Source organism: Ictidomys tridecemlineatus, chromosome 1 (genome assembly GCF_052094955.1).
Source record: "Ictidomys tridecemlineatus isolate mIctTri1 chromosome 1, mIctTri1.hap1, whole genome shotgun sequence".
Classification (NCBI taxonomy): domain Eukaryota; kingdom Metazoa; phylum Chordata; class Mammalia; order Rodentia; family Sciuridae; genus Ictidomys; species Ictidomys tridecemlineatus.
The window spans coordinates 97706156-97717123 of NC_135477.1; the positions used below are offsets into that span (position 1 = coordinate 97706156).

At 34.7% G+C, this 10968-nt stretch overlaps 1 long non-coding RNA gene across 1 annotated transcript in view; it reads left to right on the forward strand.

Moving 5' to 3' along the window:
- LOC120885774 (uncharacterized) overlaps positions 1-10634 on the forward strand; it is a 48861-nt gene extending 38227 nt beyond the window's left edge. The window contains exon 3 of the long non-coding RNA XR_013437177.1: positions 8463-10634. This is a non-coding gene — a long non-coding RNA (uncharacterized LOC120885774). The remainder of the gene's footprint in view (positions 1-8462) is intronic.
- The last annotated feature ends 334 nt before the right edge of the window (positions 10635-10968 follow it).

The following is a 10968-nucleotide window of genomic DNA, read 5'->3' on the forward strand; positions in this document are numbered from 1 at the left end:
CTTCCATTTTAAAGAAATGTAACCTAACATGAGAAGCAAAATTCTTTTGCATGGATTCATTAAAAAAAAACAAAACCCAACATTACACTTATTTTATAGTTGTACAAGTAGCGGTTTATTGACTTCAGAAAATTAAAGTTAAGTCCACAAAATACTAAAGAAAATATATTTATAATTTTAACAAACAAACTTGTTCAGGAAACTTTTCCCATCTAAGTTTGCCTCCCAAAGCCCAGACTCCTTTCATTAAGAAAGCAGGTTGAGGCTGCTCCATCAGGCTGTGCGTGGTGTTTTTCTTCTCTGAGAGCTCAGGAGATTGGCACTACTCCGCAGTAGTGTCACAGCCCGCAGTCATTTAATGCCTCTTCTTGTGAGGCCAGGATTCCACGCCCAAGTGCATTTAGTAGGTCAGTACAGTAATTTTAAATGTCTTTCTTTCAATCTTTTGCCATCTTCAATTATACCTTTCCACCCTACTATTTGTGTAATTTTCTTCTGTCTGAAGTCTCTTTACTGTTGTTCTCTATTGCACAGCATGACAAATTACCCATCAAGCCATATCTTTTCAGCCCAGAAATGCGCAATAACACGGAGTCATGGCATTATCGCATGTTGTGCACTTTATTTCCTCACAGTTCATTCAAGTGTGTCACTTTATTTTCCTGGCTTCCTTTTGTCATCATGGAGATTAACCATTTTATCCTTCCTAAACTTTCGAAACAATTAGAATTTCATTATAGTGGGAGCTGAGAGTGAATGCTCAGTACTGTGTGGAGTATACTTTTCATATTATCAGTGGCAAAATTAAAGCCATGAATCCTGAGTCCTTTGCGAAGGAGAGACTTTAGAGGTTATTATACAGCTGAGTAACCCAGGCTCTGGACAAGAGAATTATTTGAGGCTGTGGTCACCAAACACATTAACAGTAAGAAGCCATTTAGTATGACATTGAGTACCTGATTCTTATATTCATGTGGGAATTAGGAAACTCACTTGAACCCATGTATTCTGTTAACAAAATCTTTTTTCCCCCCTCTTAGCTTTGGCTAAATACTAATAGTGTACACTGTGCAATGAGATACAACAGACATTGCAACCATGTGTTGGAAAAATCAATTGGTATTGATGCTCTAATCAGTGTGGCTGCAGCTATTATATAGACACACCACCGGAAAGGGTGATTAAAATCTTATTCAAAAGCATTAAAAAAACCCCACAACATTTAGATCACTGTTCAGAGAGATTGCTGTTTTTCTGGGATACTAGGTGAGCTGGCTTGCCAGTGATATTTATATATTCTGCTAGATTTGTTTAGCTGTTTTATGACTGTGTTAAATTTAAAAGTTCTTTAACCTTAAATCCTTGCAGGATATAGGACAACAGTTGTTGGATAACCAACAAAAAGTTCAAAGCTCTTTTGTTAGAGCCAACTTAAGAGTCTCCTAGGCAGTGAGTTCAAGGTAAATATGAGAGGAAAGGTAGAGAAAGGAAAGGGGTTAGTTAAAATTGAGCTTTAGGACAGGGATTGTAGATCAGTGGTAGAATGCTTGCCTCACATGTTTAAGGCACTGAGTTCAATCCTCAGCACCATATAAGAATAAATACATAAAATAAAGCTTAGTATAAAAACACTTGGTAAAGAGGTTGAGAAGTCAGGAACAAGAGAAGGAACACTATGGCTATGAATTAGAAAAAATTGGGAGGAAAATAGCCACTAAGAACCACTGCATGGCAAAGGAGTTTTTGAGAATTTAAATAATGGAACTATAGTATCCTAAGATAGGATTTCCTACCCATAAGCAAGTAATTAGCTAAAAGTGTTAGCTGAAAATCATTTTAGGAAAAATGAAGGAAGAAAAGAGATGAGCTACAAAAGGTGGTTGTGTTCACAAAACTTTACTTTCTCATCTAGATTCATGTTTTCCTGTGAACAGCTTTAGATTGAGTTAGAATAAGATATACTCCATTTTTTGTGTAGATATGTCAGAATAAACCCTATTGTCATGTATAACTAAAAAGAAATAATAAAATTAAAAGAGCCAAGGTTGCTATAGTCACTCAGATGGAGACCACATATATATATACATATGTATATTTTTATATATATACATATATATATTTTTATATATATACATACATATATATATGTATATATATATACATATATATATAAAAAATATATACATATATATATTTTTTTCAACATATATATATGTAAACATATATATTTCAATACATATAGATGTATTAATTTTAATTATATAATAAACAGGAAAAAGCTGGATATCTGATATAAATCTAGGTATAGAAGTCCTGCCTTTAATCTCTACCCATCTTTGATACATACCTGAGTTCTAGTTTAGAGTCATCAGAGTAGAACTAGAAGATGGGAAGAGGTCAAAACCATGGAATGTGTCTTTAGAAATAGTGACTGTCACAGAAAAGGCAAGATGATTTTATGAAGTCATCTTGAAAGTTGGGGAAGACTAACACTGTAAGTATTTAGAAGTAATTTTAAAAAATCTTCTAGTGTTCCCAAATCTGATTTTAACCAGCAGCTAGTAATTTGAACATTTTTTTTAAGAAAAGAAAATGAAGGAATTCTGGGGAATTAAAGTGGAAATGGCAATAAGAATTTTAGCTTGGAGAGAACTTTCTAATTTTCAAACTATGTATGCTTTTCCATGTGCTCGTCACGAACTACTCACAAATTAAATAGGGAAGAAGTTATTAAAAATCCTTTAAAAGACAGGGAATGTGAGACTGAATAGAAATTTACCTGAAGTGATGTAAGCATGTGGATAAAGTAGCACTAGAATAAAGCCTCTGGAACTCTGCTGTTTCACATGATTACAGCTAGCCACATGGGACTATAGAACCCTGGAAATATAAAACCCTACTATCTGAGATATACTATATGTGTAAAACACATACCATATTTCCAAGATTTAGAGGAAAGAAAAAGGAATACAAAATATCTTATTGCTAATCTTTAATATTGTTTATATTGCATTATAGATCTATTGGGTTAATAAAACATTATTAAAACTAATTTTATCTCTTTTTGTTAACTTTTTTTTTTGGTATAGCTATTAGAAAATTTATAATTACTTCTGTAGCTTGCATTGATAGCTTGCATTCTATTTCTAAGGCTATTCTGGGCACCTCATTCAGTACTTTGCCAGAAAAATAAAAGGAAGAAAGAAAAGAGGGATAACTGGGTATAATGGATTTGAAGCAAAGCATCTGACCTTCAATGATAAGAGTGTGTCTCAATTATATCCATCATTTTCAATTCAGCTTATTAAAACACCATCAAGTTCCTAATTTATAAGGGTGGTCCTAGGTATTATGTTGAGCATACTTTTGAAGAGAGGGGAAAAGAATCCCAAAGGAATATATTTCTGGGATTTTCTAACCAGATCCATGTGGAAGAAAGCATAAACAAGATTTTTCTCAATAGATTTTGGCAAATCTGTTCTAAGAAACCATAACTAGTGTAGAGGTGAAGAACCTGAGGTTTTCTTGGCTGGGTTGGTATTCTAGTATCAGGCATCCAAGGGCATTTTGGCATCTGCACAGAGGGAGTATTCCTGGTCGGTTGCACAAGTATGTCTGAGCTGACTCCACCCACATGGAGGAGGACCTTGGCTGAGGACAGACCAATGAAGCACATTAATGAAGAGCTGTATGAAAAATGCATCACAGAGTAGAAATAGGGAAATATTGAAAACGTAATGAGCCATAAGGTCTCTGTCATCATTTCTTAATAGGAACATTGTTAAATAACACTGGTGTGTACAGTAGGCTGTGTATAATTTAGTACCACCATCTTTTATGAGCTTTATGGCCATACACAACTAATTCTTGAGGAAAGGACTGGTCCTACTATTGTCACTTACAACACACTTTACTAATTACTGATGTAGATTCAAGCCTCGGGAAAGGTCCATAATTTTATGGTAACACTTTTCAAAACTTAGAGCAACAAAGGAAGATTGAGAGACTACTGCAGATTTTCAAGGTTGGAGCCGAAGATGGGACATACTCTCATGTGATATTCGAACTGAAATTCCGCTTCAAGATTCTAGTTCTATTTGAAATCTGTCATTTTAAAATTAATAACTGTTTTCCTTTAATACAGTCTGTGTAAAGAAACGCAATCCACTTATGAACAGTTCTCCTTCCTTTCCAGATACATGGAAATTCACTACTGTTGCTGACAAACAAAATGCCACAAGATTTGTCATACAAATCACATTATAAGAGGTTCCAAAAACTTGACAACGTTGACAGTTGTTTTCAGCAAATGGCTGCTTTACTCTGTACTGTCAATGTTGATGTCCTTGTGCACATGTAAAAGAGCAATGTGATTAAGGCAAGCTTGTCCACGCTATATCTGAGCCAAGTTTTCCGTCTCCGCGTGGCACTGAAAGATTGCTCAGCTGTTGCAGATAAGGCAGGAATAGCTAGCAGATTTCTGCCATTTAGAAAAAAAAAAACCAACATTCTCTGGGCATGCATTTCTGTAGGAATTTACCAACATCTGCTGCTGACCTAAAGTTTTCTATAGAAGTAGAATATTTAATTTATATAAGTAGCTCACAATGATATTGGTCAAGACTCATTTCCTGAGCATATAATGAGATGCGTTCACCAAGAAGAGATAGGTTGAAGTTGAATAACATATACATTCTTTAAATTGTCATTGGAACTTCAGGCCTCTTACTTTTTTGGCCCGTCCTAAATTTATTTTCTGCATGTTCTCTAAATTATATTTCGGTAGAGAAACTTTTTAGAAGAATAAAGAGCTAAGAGATTTTGGTGATTCCACAGAAGGCCTACACTTCACACTTATCTTTTTTTTATAGGCTCTCTGAAAATGTTTGATTTTTGGAAGCTAATTTATTCTGGAAGAATTTTGTAGTTGAATTTTAGTGTGATTTAAAATTGTCATATGTGCTATCCTTAAAAGAACATACAGGATTTAGGTATTTCATGCTGTCAAGGTAACTTTGATAATCTCTAATTCCTTTAATTTTAGGCATCAGCTTACTCACCAGTTTATTTACGGATGCTCATTTTAAAATTTGTTGTTTGTCTATATTACTCTTTGTTTCTCTTGAAATATAAATGCTCTTCAGGTAAAAATATAAAACTTTTGAGATCATCTTGACAACCCAAACCTGCCTTGTAATAATGCATTTGTTGTGTGATTTATCTATTCTTATTCTTGGTCACCTTCTAGTACAGCTGCATGTATTAACTGTCTGACTTGTCTTTGAAAATCTTAAGCCACATTCTTTGGAACAGTTGCTTCATGTTGGTTGAAATTCTCGGTGGCACTTTTTTCCATTCACAGGAGCCAACAGCCTCCATAGCAGACACATAGTTTCCAAGAACTTAGGCATGGTTCATAATTCCTGAATCTCAAAAATTTCTTTTAGGAATTGGAATACCATGTTCACTGTCTGAAACTTTTGGGCTGCAAATTATAATAAAGAAATGTAAAAAAGAGAAATTTACATTTATGTTGCAAAGTTGAAGTAGCACACACAATTTAAATTTTTTTTCATTATTTCAGCTTAGCAGAGAGATAGAATTTAAAAACCCACTAATAAAAAAATAATCCATTAGCCATGAGTAAGTAAGTAGTTAAAAAATATTAGCTAACAATATTCTTGCAGGCAAAATTAAAGATGAAAAGATTTGTGAACCAGAAACGTGGGTGCTTTTATGAAACAACTCTTATTGTCTAGTCTAGATTCACATTTTCCTGTGAACACCTTTAGGTTGTACTAAAAATATAGCAACTGAAAGTTCAAATTTTAAGTCCCAAATTACTGCCTTTCAGATCCATTGAGACATCTAAAAAATGGGTCAAGGTAACAATGCATAATTTGATAAGTTAACAAAAAAGTTGCTAATGGAAATAAAATGAAAATCAATATAATTGTGATAACCTTTAACATCTGTCTTGTTTCTACTGTCAGTTATACATTTTAGGAAGTATAAAAATCTTTGTGAAACATTTGCAACAGCAAGCTCTTTATTTTCAAGTAGCAAATGGAGAAGAAAGGAAAAATTTACCATACAGTGTTCAAATGAAGAAACAGGTTAAAAATATGAGCAGTCAAAAAAAAAAAAGAGTAAATACAGAAAATCAGAATGTGTATCAATAGATAAGAGCACGGAGGCAGGAAAACCATGGATATGCTCTGATTTTTGCTGCCAATTTTCATTTCAGAAAAGTTTACAAATTTTTGTTTTGTAAACTTTCATTAGGGTTATATTGATAATGACTTTTTGTACTTGGAAGAGATCATAGACTGAAAATAAAATTCTAATTTATCATTTATGAGCTTTGTGAAGTTCTGGTCTTAGTTTTTTTTTTTTTTGGTATTCATTTTATTTCCAATTACAGAAGTTTATAATCTATTTGGCACTCAGATCTTCTCACTGTCACTATCCTTCTGAAGCTTTGGTTCAATCCATTTATAGTCATTGAAAGGCGAGAGCCAAGAGTGTGACGAAAATAAAACCATTGTTTGTGTATATAGTTTAAAAAGAAATTCATTTCTTTGAGCACATACTTATAATAATTATATTCTTCAATAAACTTTTTGAACTTACCTTCTGACCCAATAATGCTCAGGAGGATAATTTGTCTTTCATGGTCTTCTGTGGAATATCAGAGATATCATGGAACCAGTTCAAACAGTTGCACTTCCCACCACCTCATCCTTCTGCAAAGCCATAAAACTCTACTTTGCAAGGTGACTAGATTTACTAGATTGTGAAGGCTTCTCATTTGTTTTTGAACTTTCATATGATACTGAGAATTTCATGAGACAGAAGTGATGCTATCAATCATGCTATAAATTCTTATATGAAAGTTTTATTATGTTTTCCTGGAATGTGCAAGATAAAGTCCCTTTTACTGAATATTTCTAGAGTTGGGAAATGTTTTACTGGTTGGTTGGTTTCTATGTCATTTGAGTATGGTGAAAAATACTAGCCACATTTTGGAAATAAAATCAGGTATAAAATAAGTGGCCTCTTGTGGACTGAAGAATCTTGCTATCAGTAACTAAATCTCTCATAAGAGGTCTAGGGCCACTCTGCTATGACCATATTTCTGGAGATTGGTCAAATGTACAAAGACTTGTAAAAAGAGTGAAGGTAGATGGTAATTAGGTACAGAGCTAAAAATTGTGTTTTTAACTTTTTAAATTGTGTTTTAATTCTTTGGAAAAGTTTATCAAATGTGGCAAAGAAGCTACAATGGCCTGCTGTCATCTACAGGATAAAGTAGTACATAAAAAAACTTCATGCATCATCTAGTTTTCAGACTCACTTACACCACTTCTTCATAGCAACGCCAAGCTATGGATTACCAAATATTAACCATAATCTGATTATAGCTGGACTCTCTTCCTCCAAGAAAGCATTATGGGTTTTGTTTACCTTAGAAACAAGTATTTGTCCTGTGAAGATAGAGCCCAAATGATGTCTCCTTAGAGAAATATCCACTGACCATACAAGGAAGTCAGTAGCTCCCTCACTTTCTTGCCAGTTTTGACATTTATCCATGCTCTCTCACCTTGTTGAGTACTTGAAGGTAAGTTTATCACCCAAGTAAGACTGTGAATCTTTTGAGTGTAGGGATTACATATATACTTAAAACAATTTCTTGGACTTTGAGAGAAACTATATAACTGTTTTTTGAAGGAAGTATACCTTTGTATAATATCGATCACGTATCATCAGAATATCCCACATGAGGCAGGTTGAGAAATCTATTTACAAAAGGAACACTCTCCATGCATACCATGGACATTCAAGAGCCCCTACAAGGTTCGTTTACCTTGAATAATGTGTTTACTTTCATGACAATTCAGATTGTGACCTACTACTACTACTTTTATCATCACACTTCATAAGAAAGAGTTACTTCAGGTACATCTTGACTCATAAAGAAGTATCAAAACCCCCATTTTCATTTGAAAGTCTTCATTTAATTCAGAACTAAAATTGGAAGAGGAAATGAACAAGAAGATTGACACACTAATGCATCCTATAACAAGTCAGTATTTCAAGCATAGAGACCACAGTTAAGAATCAAGAAGTTGGGCTGGGGATGTGGCTCAAGCGGTATCGTGCTTGCCTGGCATGCGTGCGGCCTGGGTTTGATCCTCAGCACCACATACAAACAAAGATGTTGTGTCCACTGATAACTAAAAAATAAATATTAAAAAATTCTCCATCTCTCTCTCTTTCTCTTTCTGTCTCTCTCTAAAAAAAAAAAAAAAAGATTTTAAAAAAATCAAGTAGTAAAAAGGAGCTAGAAATACAAAGAGACAAAAAAAAAAAAAAAGGGAAAAGAACCTTTCATTTGTTTACAGAGTCTAATCATTTTTTATTTTACATATAGTTCTAACAGGCTTTTGTTATTTTCACAGGACTTCTAGACTGAGGAAAATGAGAGAAGCAAGAAACATCAGCTCATCAATCCAGAATGTCAGAGAAAGCAATATTTTGTTTTTTAAAGGAAAAAGGCTTGGATTATTCATGGACCTTTCAATATAGTCCTACTTAATCTACCCTACTTTTGAATTAAGATCTAGTCCTATTAGGCATTCCTTTTCTTCTTTGCTACCCTCACAAACAACTACTTTGTCTCCCCCATCTCTTTTCTCTAGATCATTTTCCCGGTCTTTTTTCTATTAATACACATTGTGCTGTGTCTCAAACCCTCACTGTGGCCTTCAGAGGTGAACACACATGAAGACTTGAGCACAGGACCAGTATATGTATTTAGCTCTGGGTGTATCACTGTCACACCCCACACCACATGGAAAAGGTGTTTCTGGATCCCAGGAGCTCTCTAGTTCTTCATGAAGCTCCCCGCTGTGTTCACTTGCCACCTGACTTCTTATTGTATCTGTTGCCTAGATGTCCCCAGTACCTGTCTACTTGTCCTGCCAGACCACCAGCTCGGTCTGGTCTCAGGGTACAGCTGTTTCTCTCCATTACTTTCTTCCATGATTGACAATTTCTGGATAACCTATGGAAATCTGTGGTGACAACTTTGAACGACTCTGAGTTTTGTAGCTGGCTCCTTGGAAATCTCCAGTGAAATTCCCAGAGTGATAAGGGCTAAAGAAGTTCAAAGGACCAGTAGAGATTGCCACAGAAACTGCAGCATTTTTAAAGCAGTATTGCTGTTAGGCTGTGAACTACAATGGGCACAAAGAATGATTCTCCCTTTTAAAAATGCTATGTTGTGACTCTCGCTACTTGCCTCACTGGTTGTCACAACTGTGTACAGACAAAGTTCTTCAGTGTGTGGTGCATGGCTCCACACTATTCTGCCACTCAAGTGAAGGGTATGCCTAGGGCCTTAGTTTGTGTAAACATTGTTTTGCTGACTATGAATTTTGAACTACTAATGTTACCACCTTCCACTTAGTGATAATTTACTCTTCTATTCCATGCTGATGTTTTAGATCAAGATTTTATGTTAAAATTTAGGCACTTTTATGTGCATTCCTGCTTGCTTAGATAAAATTAGAACACATGGCTTAATTAGTAAGATGTGTATGTTCATGAGGGAAGGCACACTTTCCACCATTTTTCCCCCATTTCCAGGAAATTGCATTATGAAAATATTGCTTTGGAAAAGGAACGGAGCCATTCCCTGAGTGGAATTTATTATAATTTAGCAGTTATATAATTGTAATTGAGCCACTCTAACAAAGGCTACCATTCATTTCTGTTGAAGCATCATCTAAAAAAATCTAGCAACATCTACTTTTGGAACTGATGCTGGTCTACTGACTAGGTAACCATGCCTGAACACAAATTTGAAGCCCTTTGGGAACTAAATATTGTTCTCATTGTTTATTAACTATCTGAATTTCTAATATCCATTCTTTGAGGTCTTAAGAGATGATAGTATTCAATGGAAATACATGTTGTAGGGATAACATGCTGAACTGCTACAACTAATACTTGAATGATAATAAGTAGTCAACTTGATGAGAAGTAATGTTTAGTCAGCTTTTTTGCTGCTATGACCAAAAGAGCTGAAAACTTTTCCTCATTAAAGGAGGAAAAGTTTATTTGTGGGCTCACAGTTTCAGAGGTCTCAGTTCATAGATGACAGTCACCATTACTTGGGGCTCAAAGTGTGGCAGAGCATCATGGTGAAAGTGTTTGGCAGAAGACAGCAGCTCAAGATGTGGCAGCGTGGAAGCAGAGAGAGATTATCCGGTCTCCAGGGACAAAATATATACCCTAAAAGCACCCCCCTAGAAACCTACTTCCTTTAGCCACACAATAACTGCCTAGGGTTGCCATCCAGTTAATGCCATTCAGGGGATTAACACACTGATTAAAGTTAAGTCTCTTATAATCTAATCATTTCACCTCTTAACATTCTTTCATTGTTTTACACATGAGCTTTTGGGGGACACTTCATATCTAAACAATAAAAAGTAGGCCTATGCAAATAGTTTATAGAGATGTCACCTGGAAGTGACTGAAAAAGTAGAGAGAGGTCTGAAAGTGAGAGCTACAAACTCTAATGTTTGTCTACTGTCTGTTTATTAAAGTTATAAAAATTTGCTAAACTCTGGTTATATAATTATTTTGCTGAGCCTTGCTGGAACCATCTTTATTTTTTTTAAAAGAATATGTATGTTCATTAATTTTTTAAAATAATAAAAATGGACAGACCAATAATGAGTTCAAGTCAGTAATAAAAAGTCTCCTATCAAAGACAAACCCAGGACCAGATGGCTTCACTACTGAATTCTAAAAAAGCACTTACAGAAAAACTAATATTAATTCTTAAAGTACACAAAACATTGAAGTGGAAAGAATTCTTTCAAACTAATTCTGTGAGACCTGTGTTACCTTGCTACCCAAATCAGATAAGAACACAACAAAAAAATAAAACTTCAG